Raw genomic sequence first — 18,424 nt, 5'->3', positions numbered from 1 at the left:
AATTTCGCTTATCTAGCGCGCAATTCTCCCCTTTGGCTGTGCGAAGGCCGCCGATAGGTGAAGGTCGGGCTGTCAGTGAACAGTTTAAATAAAACATCTTCCTTTCAAGTATGCTCTAAAATAACTCAAGGCCGTAAGGCCTAAGCAACTGCTAGTTCTTCTTTTTTGTGATGTAATAATAATTTGGGTTTCGGTAAACGTATATTAAAAATATCTGATCACTTGTAGTTGTCAAGTCACAACCTCTTTGTCATTTCTTTCGTAAAAAACAGCCCCAGTTCAATGATGCGAAGCATCGATTTAGAGTTTGAATGCTAAGGTAAAAACTGGAAACGTCAATATAGGGTCACAGGAAATGGCGGTCTTTAGCTCTACAAAGATAATTTCACATTTATCCGCCCGCAAGAATAGAACACCTTTTTATGTCAAGGTTACGAGGCAATTGGTCTTCTTGGCCTAGTCTGTTACAAATGCTCGGAAGTGTCCTGCAAGTCCTATAACCACAGGAAGTGAAGGAACGTCGTGGGGCTCCGCAACAGATTTGATTCGCTGCACGCTCTATTCTTTGGTACTCTCCGTTTTGTCATCTACTCTCTGTTTGGCGCCTGTCTGAAATTACCACCGTGTGACTAAAGAACTCACTTTTAGTCGCATAGCTTTTTAGTCTTGCATCACTGAGAGCTTGCAACACTGTTGAAAAGTAAGATATACGGTCATCTCTTGTCCTTGAATACACTAGGGTATTGTCAACGTACACATACCAAAACTTTCCATTTAAGTCTCCGAGTACACTGTTCATCATTTCCTCAAAACAATGCAACGCAGTTCTTCCACCCGAACGGAAGTCGGTTGTGTTCGAACACGTCAAATGGTGTAACAAACACCGCGAACTTTTTCGTGTATTCCATCAAGCGTACTTGCCGGTATCCTTTCCTCAAATCTTTTATAGGGGACTAGTTGCATCCGCTGGTTCATTGATGATCTCATCTATTTTTCACATATTATACGGGAACTGGTCGGTGCGGCAGTTGATGAGCTTGCAATCCACGCATAAGTGAAGTGATTCATCTTATTTAGGCACGATCGTAATCGTTGGAGCAAACGACGATGTGGATGGTCTGATGATGCCCGCGTCGAGAAAACCCTGAAGTTCTTGCCTTAACCGGGATTTCATTTCATGGCTCCAAGTATATGTTTTTTTCTTTCTACGTTTTTGACAAGCATTACGTTACTGTCACACAGTCTTTCAAGTTGCTCAAGTCATGTGGTTTTCGCTGCAGCGCGCAGTTTCCTCAAAATGTGTTTTTGGCCTTTTAGAGGCGAGCGGTAGGTTTTCAAAGAAAAAGACAAACATTTCTGAGTCATTTACTATGCTCCAGTTTTGTTTTATTGCGAAATATAATGCTAAAAATGTTAGCACTGGCAAAAAACGTATTTACCGGGCTCGTAGACCAAGTCATTAGCACCAGCTAATAGACCAGGCGCCATTGAGGGTACATAAAAGCAGCGCTCGTTAATCGTAGTACAAAGTCCTGAGACGTAGGACGAAGTCTGGAGACTGCGAAATCCTAATAGGTGCCTTAAAAAGGGCTGGCGTTGTGTCCTATTTAGGCGTGCTAGCCGGCGCCTATCAATTTAGCGCACTAAGTGAACGAACGCGTCGCCGGTTCTCTGAGTAGGCCTCTCTTGCTTGGGAATGCTTGAAAGGGGAGCGATGGGGCGAAGCGGAAGGATTTGTTTTTTTTTGAATTTTATACTAAAGAAAAAGGAAACTGTGCAAAACAAAAGTGTGAGAACCAAAGAATTCACTTGATTTATTATTAGTTCTACACTTCTTACTACGAGCAACTTCACATGCAGGCTGTAAAGCAAGATAAGTGAAAGCAAGAAGTTCGTGTCGCTCATTTTTATTCTTCTCTGCTGCTAGAGTAGCTACACCGCTGAGAAAATAAATGAAAGAGAAGTCATAGATGTTCATGTTGGGCCTCTTTATTGGTATTTTGTTGTATTTAGTGAAAAGTAAAGAGTAGAAATTGGCGCCTGTTCATAGTTTGTCACCATCACTCGTGCTGGGGTGTGTAGTTAAGTGTTGCATGTTTCAGTATGACTATCTGCCACACGCACGCAAAAACTTTGTTTCTGTGTGTCACAGATCGCTGGCCTTCAATACGAGTTAAATATTGAGTGAGGTAGGTTATTTCATTCTGAACATGAAGTCCTAATAAAAGGGAGAGTTAGAATGGTTGGTCCGATTTCATTTTTAAACAGCAAAAAAGCTGAGAACACAACTCTCTGTTATGTTGAGTACTTGATGCTCACAGTTAAACTAATCTATATCACTCATTATTTAACACATATTGAAGGCCAGTTATCTGTGACCACACAGAAGTAAAGTTTTCCTGTGAGTGTAGCACAGGAAATGCCGCACGAGCGGTCGTGCCGTTATGTCTTTTGATGTTTACTTGTCTTGTGAGCCGTGTCGAATGAAAGTATAGTGTTCAGTGTATATATATATATATATATATATTGCCACGCTGTGTTGGTGGCAGAAGACGAGAGCGAAGAAGTCAATGGCAGCTCTGGCTTAGTAAACAGTCCTCCACTTCGAGTTTCTGCCTATCGTTTCCTCTCGCGACAGACTGGTGGACGTGCTGGGTACTGTAGTGCAACGTCTTATGCCTGCTGGTCCTGAACCAGAAGCAACCACCGCCAGTGCACCAGGATCTGCTGATATCTATCGAAGCAGCCGCCGCCTTCAAGGACTACCACCACATTACTGCCCCTTGGCAAGTTTCGTGAGGACAATGTTTGCCACATCCGCAACCCAAACCGAGCATGACCCACTCGCTAGCGTACCCTGTGTCATCAACACGCCTCGCACACCCGACCCATTCCACGGGGATGCCGGTGAGGATGTCGAAGACTGGCTTGACCATTTCGACCGGGTCGCTGCCATCAACGACTGGGACAATCGCCGTAAGTTGAAGAACGTGTATATCTCCCTCTTAGACGCGGCAAGAGTGTGGTATGAGAACCACGAAACCTCAGTCACAAGTTGGCAGGAGTTCCATCGGCAGCTTCGCGAGGCGTTCAGTAACCCCGAACGGAAAGAGAGAGCGGAGCAGGCACTCTCTTCGCGATTTCAAATGCCGAACGAGAGCGTCGCCATGTTTGTCGAAGAAATGTCGCGATTGTTTCGACGGGCTGACCCCCACATGCCAGAAGACAAGAAAGTGCGCCTGCTAATGCGAGGCGTAAAGGAGCAACTTTTTGCGGGCCTTGTGCGCAACCCTCCTACGACCGTGTCCGAGTTCATACGTGAGGCCACAATTATGGAGCGCATGCTTCGGCAGCGGGTGTCGCAGTATGAGCGTCAGACGGCCATGTCCGCTGCGTGCTCGCTCATACCAGGAGGTGATAACAGGGAGGTCCTCACAGAACTCGTACGGCAAGTTGTACGAGAAGAACTTCGGAAATTTTATGCAGCGTCCCCTCCCAGTAGCGCTGCTCTTACGGACGTCGTTCGGAACGAAATCAGGCAGTTCGTTCACTCTGCACCACCATCGCAAGTCGAACCTCCCACGCTTTCCTACGCGGATGCCCTACGCGTCTCTACGCCACCGACGGCACATTTTGTTCATGCACCTACCGGGACCCCCAGACGCTTTCAAAGTCCAGCCCGTCGCCTGCCTTCTCAGACCGATTTTCGTCCTGGCCCGCGGAAGTCCACCGTCTGGCGTGCACCCGACAATCGTCCTTTGTGCTACCATTGTGGCGAAGTTGGACACATGTACCGCGACTGTTACTACCGACGAATAGGCCTACGCGGATTCCACCCAGATGCTCGTTGTCCACGCTATGGTGAGCGCCCACAGGAAATTGCGGATTACTTGGAGGGTAGTCATCACGCCCCTGTCCCGCCGCGACGACAGTCACGGTCACCATCAGCCCGTCCGTCCACATCAACGCACCGCGCCCGACCCGCCTTTGGGTCCCCTGGTCTCAGTGGCGCAAGCCGACGCCGGGGAAACTGAAAACGGCGACCTCCGGAGGTGAGGCCGCTGTCACGCGAACCGACAAATACCCTCCGCCGCTGCCTTACGACGTGCCGTTAAAGCCTGTTTGTGAAACCGCCAACAGAACGTCCGCTGCCATTACTGTTTCCGTCGACTGTTATCTGGTGACTGCGCTTGTCGACACGGGAGCTGATTACTCGGTGATGAGTGCTTCATTGGCCACCCGTCTACACAAGGTGCTGACAACGTGGGACGGCCCTCAACTAATCACCGCTGGAGGACACCTCGTATCCCCAATAGGAAGGTGCACCGCCAGGCTTGAGATTTGTGCGTCGGCTTTTGTAGCATCTTTCCTTGTACTGCCCAATTGTTCTCGGCCGGTCATTTTGGGCATGGATTTTCTGCAAGAGTATGGAGCGATAATTAATCTGCGTGATTTGTTCGTCAGTTTTGTTAACTGTGTTTCTCCCGATTCCGACATCGAGAACGAACATCGTGGCGTGGCCTTACGCGTAGTCGACGATTGCGTCACGTTGCCACCTCGCAGTAGTATCTTCGTGCTTGTTGAGTGTCCACGGGAGCAGTCGATTACGGGCGTCGCCGAAAGTAACCTGACGTTATTGCTTGATAGGGAAGTGGCAATTGCTCGAAGCCTCATTCAACTGCGAAATGGCCAGACTATGGTTTTAGTTACGAACTTCAGTGGAGAACACAGGCATTTTGCGAAACGCACAACCATAGCTTACTTGGAGGCACTGGATGATTTGGACGCCTTCCCTTTGATTACGACGATCTCGACTGAGAACAGCTGCGATACTGACGTGACTAGTCGCCTCAACGTCAATCGCCAGTTGGAAGAACCTAAGAGGGCAAAGCTCCTCAGTCTCCTCTCATCCTTTAGTGACTGTTTTGCCACTACTTCGAAAGTCCGGCAGACTCCTTTAATCAAGCACAGAATTATCACTGAGCCCAACGTGCAACCCGTGCGCCAACATGCTTACCGCGTGTCGCAGAAGGAGCAAGATGCTATACGTCATCAAGTAAAACAAATGCTCGACGACGACGTAATTCAACCATCAACTAGTCCTTGGGCGTCACCAGTTGTTCTGGTTAAAAAGAAAGATGGTTCATTACGATTCTGCGTCGACTACCGCAAACTGAACAAGATAACGAAAAAAGACGTATATCCTCTTCCTCGTATTGATGACTCCTTGGATCGCCTGCGACACGCCCGTTACTTCTCTTCCATGGATCTCCGTAGCGGATATTGGCAGATTGAAGTAGATGAACGGGACCGAGAAAAAACAGCGTTTATTACACCGGACGGTCTCTATGAATTTAAAGTACTCCCTTTTGGCCTGTGCTCCGCTCCAGCTACGTTCCAACGAATGATGGACACAGTTTTATGTAGCTTGAAGTGGTACTCTTGTTTAGTGTATTTAGACGACGTAGTCGTTTTTTCTGCAACTTTTGAACAGCACATTGAGCGGCTTGAGGCGGTTCTTCTGGCTATTCGCACTGCCGGCCTCTCTCTGAAACCGGAAAAGTGTTGTTTTGGATATGAGGAACTGAAATTCTTTGGCCACATTGTCAGCAGCAGTGGTGTTCGCCCCGATCCTGACAAGGCTATGGCAGTTGCTTTGTTCCCGATACCGAAAACAAAGCATGATGTACGCCGCTTTCTGGGACTTTGTGCTTATTACCGCCGCTTCGTGCCAAACTTTTCGAAAATCGCCGACCCTCTACAACAACACGTCAAGGATGACGTCGCCTTCGTCTGGGGTCCGAAACAATCCAGCGCTTTCCGCGACCTTCAACAACGCCTACAAACGCCACCGATCCTAGGTCACTTCGACACCGAAGCAGACACAGAAGTCCGCACTGACGCGAGCAACCTTGGCCTCGGAGCTATTCTCGTGCAATATCAAGATGGCGTGGAACGCGTCATCGCCTACGCTAGCCGCACGTTGGCATCTGCGGAGAAGAACTACTCGACGACTGAAAAAGAATGTCTGGCGGTTGTATGGGCCATAACGAAATTCAGGCCCTACTTGTACGGACGCCCCTTCCGAATCGCAAGTGACCACCACTCTCTATGCTGGCTAGCGAATCTGAAAGATCCTTCGGGCCATCTCGCAAGATGGAGCCTTCGGTTACAAGAGTTTGATATAACGATGGTTTTCAAGTCTGGCCAGAAACACACCGACGCTGACTGTCTTTCCCGCGCACCCGTCGAGGTCGCTGAAGAAGGCAATGATGAAGACTTCAGCTGCCTTGCTATTCTCGCATCATTAAACGTGGCTGAGCAGCAACGCGAAGACTTAGAATTGCAACCACTGATCGAATACCTTGAGGGACGTCGCCCACAACCCCCACATCAGTTCGCGCGTGATTTGTCATCTTTCTGTTTACGCCAAGGCATCCTCTACAAGCGCAACTTTCACTCAACGAAAACTGTTTACCTCCTCGTCGTTCCTGCTGCTCTCCGCGATGATGTTTTGCGTGCTAGTCACGACGAGCCATCGTCAGGGCATCTTGGCTTTGCGCGTACTCTGGCGCGGATTAAGAACAAATACTACTGGCGGAAACTTACGAAAACCGTCCGGCAGTACGTCAAGACATGCACAGCCTGTCAGCGCCGCAAAACTACAACGACGAAACCAGCCGGTCTGCTTCAGCCTTTGCGACCCCCCCACGAGCCTTTTGAAAAGGTCGGGATGGATTTACTCGGCCCATTTCCGAAGTCTATGGCTGGTAACCGCTGGATTGTGGTTGCCACCGATTACTTGACCAGATACTGCGAAACACAAGCCGCCCAGCGAGCAACTGCTTCCGAGGTGGCTGACTTCTTCATCAGGAACATCGTTCTCCGCCACGGTGCTCCCGCTGTCGTCATCACAGATCGTGGTACTGCTTTTACGGCACAGTTGCTCCGACAGATCCTGTTGCTGAGTGGCACGACGCACCGAACAGCAACTGCGTACCACCCACAGACTAACGGGTTAACCGAACATCTTAACAAAACGATTGCAGATATGCTTTCGATGTATGTCGCCAAGGATCAGAAGAATTGGGATGAAATCCTCCCGTATATAACATTTGCCTACAATACGGCTTTGCAGGAAACCACCGGCTTTGCTCCTTTTCGTCTGGTTTATGGCCGCGACGTCACCACAATGCTTGACACCATGCTGCAACCAACTCTGCCGGACACGATCACCCCGGACGCAGATGTATTTGTTCAGCGTGCTGAAGACGCCCGGCAGCTGGCGCGCTTTCGCATTTTATCGCGGCAAAATCAAGATGCTCTCCGATACAGCACCCACCACAGAGCAGTAATATACGAACCCGGAGACCTAGTCTGGGTTTGGACTCCTATACGTCAACGTGGACGCTCAGAAAAATTGTTATGTCGGTACTTCAGACCCTACCGAGTTCTTCATCGCCTCGGCGAAGTGAACTACGAAGTTGTCCCAGCAGACACGTCACACCATTCTCGCAGACCCCGCTCCTCGGATGTGGTTCACGTCTCCAGGATGAAGCCGTACTATTCTCGTTGACTGCAAGACAAGAACTTTGTGATGTGGCAATATCCTTCAAGACAATTGCACATTACTTTCTTGCCTCTTTATTTTTCATCTCGTCCTTTTTCTTTTCAATGGACACAGACATTTCTTACTACCTTTCGTTGTTTTTAGGAGCCATGGCATTCACTCGATGCTTCTTCTTCTTTTTTTTTCATTGGGGAGAGGGTAATGCCACGCTGTGTTGGTGGCAGAAGACGAGAGCGAAGAAGTCAATGGCAGCTCTGGCTTAGTAAACAGTCCTCCACTTCGAGTTCCTGCCTATCGTTTCCTCTCGCGACAATATATATATATATATATATATATATATATATATATATATATATATATATATATATATATATATATATATATATATATATATATATATATATATATAAGTATTCACGTTCGATATGAATATCCAGTCAGGACTAAGAGATGCCGCCTTGTTTACCAATTACACTGCTCCAAGTTGCTTATCGATCAAAAATAATTCATCCGCTTCAGCGATTTCATCGTCGCTGAAACTTTTTGTGCTGCACGAAGAAAAATTGGCCGTGGCACTACTGTACTTATCTGAGAGCTGGATCGTTGGGTCGTACTTATCTGAGAGATGGGAAGTTGGGTCGGTGGGGCCTTTGAGCTAGGAAAAATACTCTGTGCTCTTTGCAGCGGCTTTCTGTGGTTAAGTTTGTTACACAAAACCCGCCATTGCTTTCTGTTTAGCTAGTAATTTTTTGCATATGCCTTGCATCGCTAGGGTCATTTGCAGACAATATCCTACAAGCACGTTATTCACATCTGTGGCGCATTGCCCGAACACTCTTATACTGCAGCCGACTGAGTCGGTTCATGTTGTTATTCAATGAATGGCTGCTATAGAGGCAGCGGAGTGCGCCTTGCTTTAAATGCTGAATAACCTCACAAATTAGAAGAAATGGGCAGCTGTCAGCAGCATATCGAAGGTGCGCAAACGTCATGCAACATTTGTCAAGACTCCTAAGCCTATTCAAGAAATAGAGAGCAAATGGACGATACCTAAGTTTTGCCTTGCGTCTATCAAAGAAAAAAGTGGTTGGTGCGTAACATGGATTTAAACAATCATTTTTATTGTGCCCGTACTTTTATTGAGCCCGTAAAACAAATAAAATAAAAAACTCTTCTCAGCAGCGTCACATTTGTAAATGTATCTGTTGCAAGTGCTCACCGTCTTATTATTATTCGAATTGTTGCTTGTTCTGAGGCTTAGCTCAACGTAAGTATATACGAGTAAGTGTTGACCGTATGTAGCTTTTGTGCGAACACGAAGTTCACGTCCTTTGGAAATGCCGGGTAATCAATCTTCGCCAAAAACTTCACTGCCACGAAAGTGGGAGGAGCTGCACGTGGAGAGTCTTATTTCCGTATTATGAAAACATGCCTGAATATCAGCAGCAGTACTAAATAAAAACATTTCAGAAATTGCATCAAGTTTCAGCAGAAGTATATTATGCTGATGTGTTTTCAATACAGATTAAAGAGGCTTGCAAAACTGATGCATGCAACCTGACACACTAGGTGATGCGTTCTTTAGAGCATATATATTAGAGGATGTGAAAGTGTGCAAGTGTTTTTATGGAGACAACTCATATCACGCAGAGGAAGTTTGTTTCTTTGAAAATTGTTTTCCATTAGTGGTGTTACGGTCTCTGTGTGCCATGTGTTTTATCGAATGAAAAGTATCTTCATTTCAAAGTCCATCATCTTTGAACAATTCCATTTACTTCCACTTTAAAACAAAGCGGGTTTGATGAAAAGAGTGATCATGATAAAGGCCCAAGGCAAAGTAGCTTTCACGTACAACAATATTTCGTCCTCAGAAGCATACATCATAATCATAGTAAATATCAACAGGAAAATCACACCTGCTCACTGTGCAACCTTAAAGATAAGCCAGTAAGTACTGCAAAATTCATAGCCTGGTATGCTACAGCGTACGCTGAAAAAAAAAGTATTCGCGTGCAAGATCTCTTTCTGGTTTAAACCTGGAAGCATATGTTTTCTAAATTTGAATAGTAGTTCACTGTTTTGAAGCTTTTCGCAAGCAACAGAGACAAGCGCAAAACGATGTTACATACTTTTTTGTGTACACCTACCGTTTCAGCCATAAAATCATAAACATATTCTACTAAAGTTATGCACCAAATAGCTCAAATATTTACGCTACTAAAGTTCTATGGCATTATTTATTAATGCCCACATATCGACACGATCCACTCTAATTGAAACCGATCTGCGTTCCAACAATTACGTATTTTAATCATGACACCTACACAAGTATACAGTTGTGTAGGTGTCAACAAGTATACCGAAAGCGCACGAAGAGCTTACAGAACAGAAAGTTTATTCCGGAGTGGGAAAAAGGTGCTGTGGTGCATTGTTCGCGGGTGCTATCTCGTTCTGAACCAGTGTTGTTACGCAGACACGGTACTAGGTCTTACATGGTCAATGAAACGCTTCCGCATCTTCACGATGTCTACAACAGCTGCTACGATACTCCATTATGGACTAAAAATACAGGCTGGCTGTCAAGCCGAAGCAACCAGATTTCCTCCGCTTGTTCTTTTTGATGGCGTTACTGCGCTGGGAGAACAAGATTTGGAGAGGCTGAACGAAGGCGTAGGCGCGAAGAACGTGGAATTCCAAGAGCCTGAGACGCCCGCGAAAGTATAAAGCTTGCTGAACTTTAGAAATATTTCAGGTGTTTTACGGCTGCCTTGCACTTGGAAATGAATCCTTTACTGTTCTGTTTTAACTGTTTCGCTGTGGAGAGGTTGAGATGCCTATTGCCTAGGCTACTCCATATCATAAAGTTCTGCAGCGAAAAAAAATAAGAATACAGAACGGTACCCAAAAATTAACAATACGGAAAAAGAAAAAAAACATAATAGCAGACTGAAACCAGTTCAAATATCATGCCAATACAGAGTTTTCTTAGCGCAGTTCACACAGTTATAAACTATTTACACGCACACGTTACTATTCTACTGTCAGTATATACATGACCACATTTTATATATACCCATCTCTGGCTGTCTGTCATAGGCGCTTGTCAAGTCCGGTCTCCACTAAAAAGTCGGTCAGGAAGATTATTGCCTTTCTCTGGAGATGCATCTCAGGCCAAGGTCCAAGTATTTTCTTTATTGTTAGAGGCCGTCTGTCCAATTTTGCTGATTTGTTCTTTAATTTTTCTCTTTCATTGGCGTATTTAACGCACTCCAAAAGAATATGGCGAACATTTTCTTCTGCATGACCTCAATGGCATTCCGGTGAGTTGGATTGATGTATCTTGTGCAGGGAGCTGTTTGTGCATGCTACTTCCAATCGAAGTCGGTGGTATAATGTCTCGAAGTGTCGTGGGAGGTCTGTAGCTATGGAAAACTTTATGTGTGGATCAACTTCATAAAGTACCGTTTCCTTTACTTAGGGCTCAAACCACTTCTCAATCGAACATGGGTTACGTCCTTGCGATATAAAATGTCGAATATCCGCCCCAGACATAGGGAATGCGCAATCCCGTCCTTCCTTCAATGCTTTATTCGCAAGGCTATCAGCCTCTTCATTTCTCTTTATTCCAATGGGGCTGGGTATCCATTGGAATACGATGTTGTGATCCTGTGAAGCATATTCCACAGTTTCTGCAATACATTGTGCTATTTCACTATTTTTGTAAGGTGATCTCACATTTCTGATTAGCTGAAGAGTAGGTTTGCTATCAGTGCATATCACCCATTTTCGTGGCTCAAGATTCTCGCAGATAAGCTTAACTGCTTCAAAGATAGCCACCGATTCTGCTGTCGTCGATGAAGATGTGCTATAATTTGTACATCTTCTTTTTCTTAATTTCGGGTATAAAGACCGCACAGTCTGACGCTTCTTCAGTGCATGATCCGTCTGTATATATCTTCATTTTTTCATTATGCATTACATGAAGCTGATGAAGTACCAACTGTGCCGCTACTAGAGGTGCCATGTCTGCTTTCTTCTCTATGCCGTCTATTTCACGGATAACGTTTAGAAGTGGCAGCGTCCAAGGTGGTTTTGAAGGTTTCCATTGTTTAAATTCTAGTACAACTGCTTGAAATGGTGATATAGTATCGTGTAGTCTCGTTGCCGTGCTTTGTGGTAGTGCACCAGATAAAAAATGACTCTCATGTTGCGGGAAAACTCTAAATAAGTTTCTAGATGTTTCTTTTGTTCGAAGTAATGCCAAAGGTGGCTCTCGAACCTCAGCATACACTAAAGCACTGAAAGTTGACCTTGGTAAACCCAGACATACCCTCAAGCTCCTTGCCAATAACAAGTGAAGTCTCTTTTTGGTGGAGGCTAGATGTCCGTGCAGCATAGGCAGTGAGTAAGTTACGATGGGGCGTATGCAGGCAACTTGTAGGGCTAATAACGACTCTGTAGTACAACCCCATCTGGCCCCGCAGAGAGGCCGGAGGATTCGAATAGCCTGATTCACTTTTTGTTCAAGGGACTGGACATGAGGCGACTAGGTTAGTCTTCGGTCTAAAATTACTCCCAAGAATTTATGAGTTTTAACCATTTGAGTAGGCTGATTTTAAAAAATCTTGAAATTTTCAGGTATTTTTAATGTAAATGGAAGTATGGCTGTTTTAGCCAGACTCAGTGCCATAACTCTTTTTTTATAAAACGGTTTACATAATCCAATCGTTCTTGTAGAGTTTGTTGTACATCCAAAAACGATGGACCATACGTCCATATACTTATATCATCAGCATATACTGAACATCTGATGTTAGGTGGAAGATTATACGGGTGCTGCGCCATGACTGCTTTAAAGAGAGTAGAGCTTAGCACGTTGCCTTTGGCACTCCTTGGTTAACGACATGTTCTGACGTTGGGCACTCCTGCGTAACTACAAAAATTTTCCGGTGATTCAGGAAGTCAGCAATCCAACGCACTATCTTGCCCTTGAATCCCTGTAACTCCAGGCCTTCCAGAACGTGAGCGTGACTCACTGTGTCGTATGCTCGGTGGACATCAAGGAATACAGCGACAGTCATGTTTCCTTGCGTTTGTTGGTTTTCAACATATGTGATCAAATCCAGAATGCAGTCCATTGTGCATATACCTCTTCTAAAGTCGGCTATGCTTTCTGGTAGTAGTTTTTTCATGTCTTGCTACCATAAATTCGTTCATTGATCATTTTTTCCATCACTTTTGAAAAACAACTTGTCAAACTAACCGGCCTAAACGGGTCCAACTGCATAGGGCTCTTCCCTGGCTTTAGCAATGGTGCTACTTTTGATATCTTCCAACTTTCCGTAACTTTTTCTTCTTGCCAACTTTTATTATAGATGTCCAACAGGCGTAATTTTACTTTTCTGCACAAATTAGCAAGAGCAGCGTATGTAACTCCATCTGTTTCTGGTTAACTTGTTCGTTTTACTGAAGACAGCACATATTCGAGCTCCTATGGTGTGAAGCTGTCATCCAGATCTTATGAACTGATCGTAGAGAACTTTGTTACAAACGCTGAAGCTGATCCTGCTAAGGAGATGGTGTATTCACCACATGACCTCAGCGAACGCTTCGTAGCAGTGTTTTGAAAACATCGCATTCAAGAGAAACGAGAACTGCGAAATAAAATATCTGTTTGCCACATATATTATCACTGAGGAGGACTGAAAGTGACATCCTATACAGGATACTTGCATTCCGAAAAAAGAAACACTAAAAATATACAGGATGCATTCAACTTTTCTAGCATCTTTAAATATATCAAAGCGTCGTAAGTACAGCACTGGGTATAAGGCGTGTGGTATCGCGCCAAAAACAAGGTGCAGCGGAAAAGTCTTGGTGTCGCTTCCATTTAACTGAACCTAATTTAGCTGCCTTGTAGAGTAAAAATTTATGGCACGCTCACGGTTTTTCATGCGTTGTGATGCTTTAAGTGTTCACAAAATATGACGTCCGAATTTTCTTTTCGTAGAAGATGTCAAGTGCCCATGCGTAAATGACAGTTCGTGGTCGATGTTTTTTGAGAACAGTTCTGCTGAAGACAAATGTTTTGTCATGTATTTATTGGCCGTTAGGTTTACGGTGCACAACGAAGATTACCTGAGCAACGAAGTGCAAAGACTGGTCAGTAAGGTACTAGTGCTTGCTTGTTCTTATTTCTCCAATCAAGAACAACCTGACAACAAACAGTCCATGCGAGATGCGTCGTCTTGCATACCGTGTATTTCAGTCTGCAGTACACACAAAATATGGTAAGGTCCAAGTGCAGTTGATTGAGTTTACAACTGACATTTGAATGAATGAAGAAGGCAGATATATCAAGCAACATTAACGAAATCACCTATTACATCACACAATGAATTGTTGCTGAGTACGAATAAGTAAAAAACGAATGCCTCTTCACTGGGACTTCCACCGACTATTCAAGGTTTTGTAATGGAACACTAGGGCAGCAATGAAACATCACCATTGAAATGCGTACAAGTTTGAGTTGTTTTGGATATGTCCGTGGGCAAAAGAGTCCACTGCTCAGAGACTAAGTGCTTCAGAGGTGCGAAAATGAATTAATAAATTATACGTTTATTATTTCGAAACAGTCTTCCGAGCTCCTGAGTTCTGGGTCACCCTGGCTGGGAGGGTCCCTCATTGCACGAATCCTATTGATGGGGTCACTTTTCTGGCGACGAGTGGTAATTCAATGCCTGTAGAGGGCTCCACCAGAAATCTTTGCCCCTGACATTTTTTTAGACGAGGCATTGTGTGTGGGCGTCACGGGATAGTGATTGCCATCTTCGTGGCGTCGTGAGCCCTCGTGTTCCAGTGCGTATCGCACGTCGTACGTCGGGCTGTTGTATGCGCGAAGAGTCGGGTAGGCTCTATGTGGCTAGATACCGTGCGTGTACGTCTTACATTAGAGTCACCGGAATGCTGAGGTTTCATCTTTAATCAGCTTGGTGTGATGTAGCGGGAATACTCTCATAGCTGGGTGATGCCTATCAGTGGAAGACAAGGGTATTACATGGTAGATGGTTGATATTTCCTGCAGCGCCACTGATTTCACACGCCGCATAGTATGCCCTAGCCGCACACACACACACACACACACACACACACACACACACACACACACACGCACACATACGAACGCACACACGCACACACATACATCATCATCATCAGCCTGACTACGTCCACTGCAGGACAAAGGCCTCTCCCATGTTCCGCCAGCTAACCCGGTCCTGTGCTTGCTGCTGCCAATTTATACCCGTAAACTTCTTAATCTCATCTGCCCACCTAACCTTCTGTCTCCCCCTAACCAGCTTCCCTTCTCTAGGAATCCAGTTAGTGACCCTTAATGACCAGCGGTTATCCTGTCTACGCGCTACATGCCCGGCCCATGTCCATTTCCTCTTCTTTATTTCAACTATGATATCCTTAACACCTGTTTGTCCCCTAATCCACTCTGCTCTCTTCTTTTCTCTTAAGGTTACACCTACCATTTTTCTTTCCATTGCTCGCTGCGTCGTCCTCAATTTAAGCTGAACCCTCTTTGTGAGTCTCCAGGTTTCTGCTCCGTAGCTAAGTACCGGCAAGATACAGCTGTTATATACCTTCCTCTTGAGGGATAGTGGCAGTCTACCTGTCATAATTTGAGAGTGCTTGCCGAATGTGCTCAACCCCATTCTTATTCTTCTAGTTACTTCAATCTCGTGGTTAGCCTCTGCGGTTATTACCTGCCCTAAGTAGACATAGTCTTTTACAACTTCAAGTGCACTATTACCTATCTCGAAGCGCTGCTCCTTTTCGAGGTTGTTGTACATTACTTTCGTTTTCTGCAGAATAATTTTAAGACCCATCTTTATGCTCTCCTTGTCTTACTACGTAATCATGAGTTGCAATTCATCCCCTGAGTTACTCATCAATGCAATGTCATCGGCGAAGCGCAGGTTACTAAATTATTCTCCATTAACTCTTATTCTTAACTGTTCTCATTCTAGGCTTCTGAAAACCTCCTGTAAGCACGCGGTAAATAGCATTGGGGAGATTGTGTCCCCCTGCCTTACACCCTTCTTGATTGGTATTCTGTTGCTTTCTTTATGAAGCACTATGGTAGCAGTTGATCCCCTGTAGATTTCTTCCAGAATGTTTTTATATACTTCATCTACTCCCTGATTCCGCAGTGTCTGCATAACGGCTGATATTTCTACTGAATCAAACGCCCTCTCGTAATCTATGAAGGCTATGTATAGTGGTTGGTTATACTCTGAGCATTTCTCTATTACCTGATTGATAGTATGAATGTGGTCAATTGTTAAGTAGCCTGTTCGAAATCCTGCTTGTTTCTTTGGTTGTTTGAATTCTAATGTTTTCTTTACTCTGTTAGCAATTACCTCTGTAAATAGCTTGTATACTACAGAGAGCAAGCTGATCGGCCTGTTATTCTTCAAGTGCTTGTCATCTCCTTTCTTATGTATTAAGATGATGTTAGCGTTCTTCCAAGACTCTGGTACCCTTCCCGTCAGGAGACACCTCGTAAACAGGGTGGCTAGTTTTTATAACACAATCTGTCCTCCATCTTTCAGCAGATGTGATGTTACCTGATCCCCACGAGCAGCTTTGCCTCTTTGCATGCTCTCCAAAGCTTTTTTGACTTCTATCATTACTGGTGGGGTGTCATCTGGGTTACTGCTACTTCTTATAGTATGAAGGTCGTGGTTGTCTCGGCTACTGTACAGACCTCTGTAAAACTCCTCCGCTATTTTAACTATCCTATCCATATTGGTAGTTATTTTGCCTTCTTTGTCCCTTAGTGCATACATCCGACTTTTGCCTATCCCAAGTTTCCTCTTCACTGCTTTGACGCTTCCTCCGTTTTTCAGAGCGTGTTTAATTCTCTCCATGTTATACCTTCTTACATCGCATACTTTACGTCTATTAATCAACTTCGAAAGCTCTGCCAGTCTATTTTGTCTGTTGTACTTGACACTTTCATTTTTTGACGCTTCTTAATTAGGTTCTTCGTTTCCTGGGAAAGCTTGCCAGTGTCCTGTCTAACTACCCTGCCTCCAACTTCCACTGCACACTCCGTAATGATACTCGTCAGACTATCATTCATTGTTTCTACGCTAAGGTTGGTTTCCTCACCAAGAGCCGAGTACCTGTTCTGCAGCGACACTCTGAATTCCTGTACTTTCCCTCTCAGTGCTAGCTCATCGATTGGCTTCTTGCGTATCAGTTTCTGTCGTTCCTTCTTCAAGCCTAGCGAATTCGAGACCGTACCATTCTATGGTCACTGCATCATACCTTACATAAACATACATACACATACATACATACATACATACATACATACATACATACATACATACATACATACATACATACATACATACATACATACATTCATACATACATACATACCTACATACATACATACATACATACATACATACATACATACATACATACTGTGTCTTCTCTCGGAATGTCGTCAGAACAAGAATATTTGCTTGGGATTGAAACAGAACACAGTATATCTATGGTGTCCTTCTGTACAACTTTTTTATTAGGATAACACGAAGACTTGTAACAACATCCCACACGCACAAAGACGCCATCATGCATCTTGCAACCCATACGGCTATGCGCCGAAGTCTCAGGTGTTTCCTGATTTAGGCACAGCAAATTCTTCAGTTTTCCGTTAAAAGTGAAGTTTAACGCTGCTTTGCTCTTACTGAGGTAGAAAACCCTAAAGCATCGATTATAACAGCTCTCCGTTTGCTTTTTTTATGCTTATGAGGTTGAAGGGTTTGTGCCTGTGAAACTGCAACACTCACAAATCTTTTGCTCAGCCCATAAATTGAACATTGTCATCACAGGTCATTATTATTCAGCTGTGAAAATCAAGCATGCAACTGCTTGCCTAATAAAAACAAATAGGCGTTGATCTTAAGCTGGCATCACTGATACGTCGCTTAAGCCTGCTTAATGAGGGATTACGCCAATATTTGGGAAAGTCGAAGCGTTCATTTGCATATACTCGTAAACCTGTGCGTTTTCTGCAGGCCTGGCTGTTTTTATAGCCAATGCCAATATTTTGTACTTTCTTCACTCTATTTCTTGTGCCTTAACGACAACATAGCTAATGAGAAGCGCCACACCTAGGCAAAGGAAAGAGGAGGGTGGGAGATGATCAACGATACCGCCACTTTATTTCATGCCGGCGTCCATGGACAACGAATGCAGAATCAATAGCATGGTCTCTTTTATATTTCCATTTTTTGCCTCAGAGTGGCTAGTAGAACACCAATCTAATATCAATGCAGCCATTACATTTTGAATCCCCATTTCGTTGCTGCCGCTCGCGAGGATATATGCTTCTTTTGCTTTTAATTGCGTGTAGCTTACCTTGAACTGGGTTGTATTGCTGTCTTTATATTTATGACATTTTTTTATTTATTTTCTCTAAGAACTGGGTTGTATTGCTGTCTTTATATTTATGACATTTTTTTATTTATTTTCTCTAAAATATGGTACTTTTTATCTCTTTTAGTTACGTAGCATTGGTATTTTGTTGAAAGGTGCTTGACGAATGTTAACATCATTACGAATTTTTGTGCAACAAAACGTCCACGTTTTTATATCTTTGCTAACTACTAAAAACACGCTACAGAAAACTTAAAACTGTTTTATAATTCGAAAGTTCGTATACACTCAAATTGTGGTTGCACTGAGGGGAGTGGGGTGGGAGGCAGGGCTAATGAAGCTGCAAGATCATGGTATAAACAAGACCCATAACAATATTATGTAGTATAA

The sequence above is a fragment of the Rhipicephalus microplus genome, unplaced genomic scaffold (genome assembly GCF_043290135.1).
Source record: "Rhipicephalus microplus isolate Deutch F79 unplaced genomic scaffold, USDA_Rmic scaffold_15, whole genome shotgun sequence".
NCBI classification, from domain to species: Eukaryota; Metazoa; Arthropoda; class Arachnida; order Ixodida; family Ixodidae; genus Rhipicephalus; species Rhipicephalus microplus.
Note: the sequence above shows the minus strand (reverse complement) of the source record.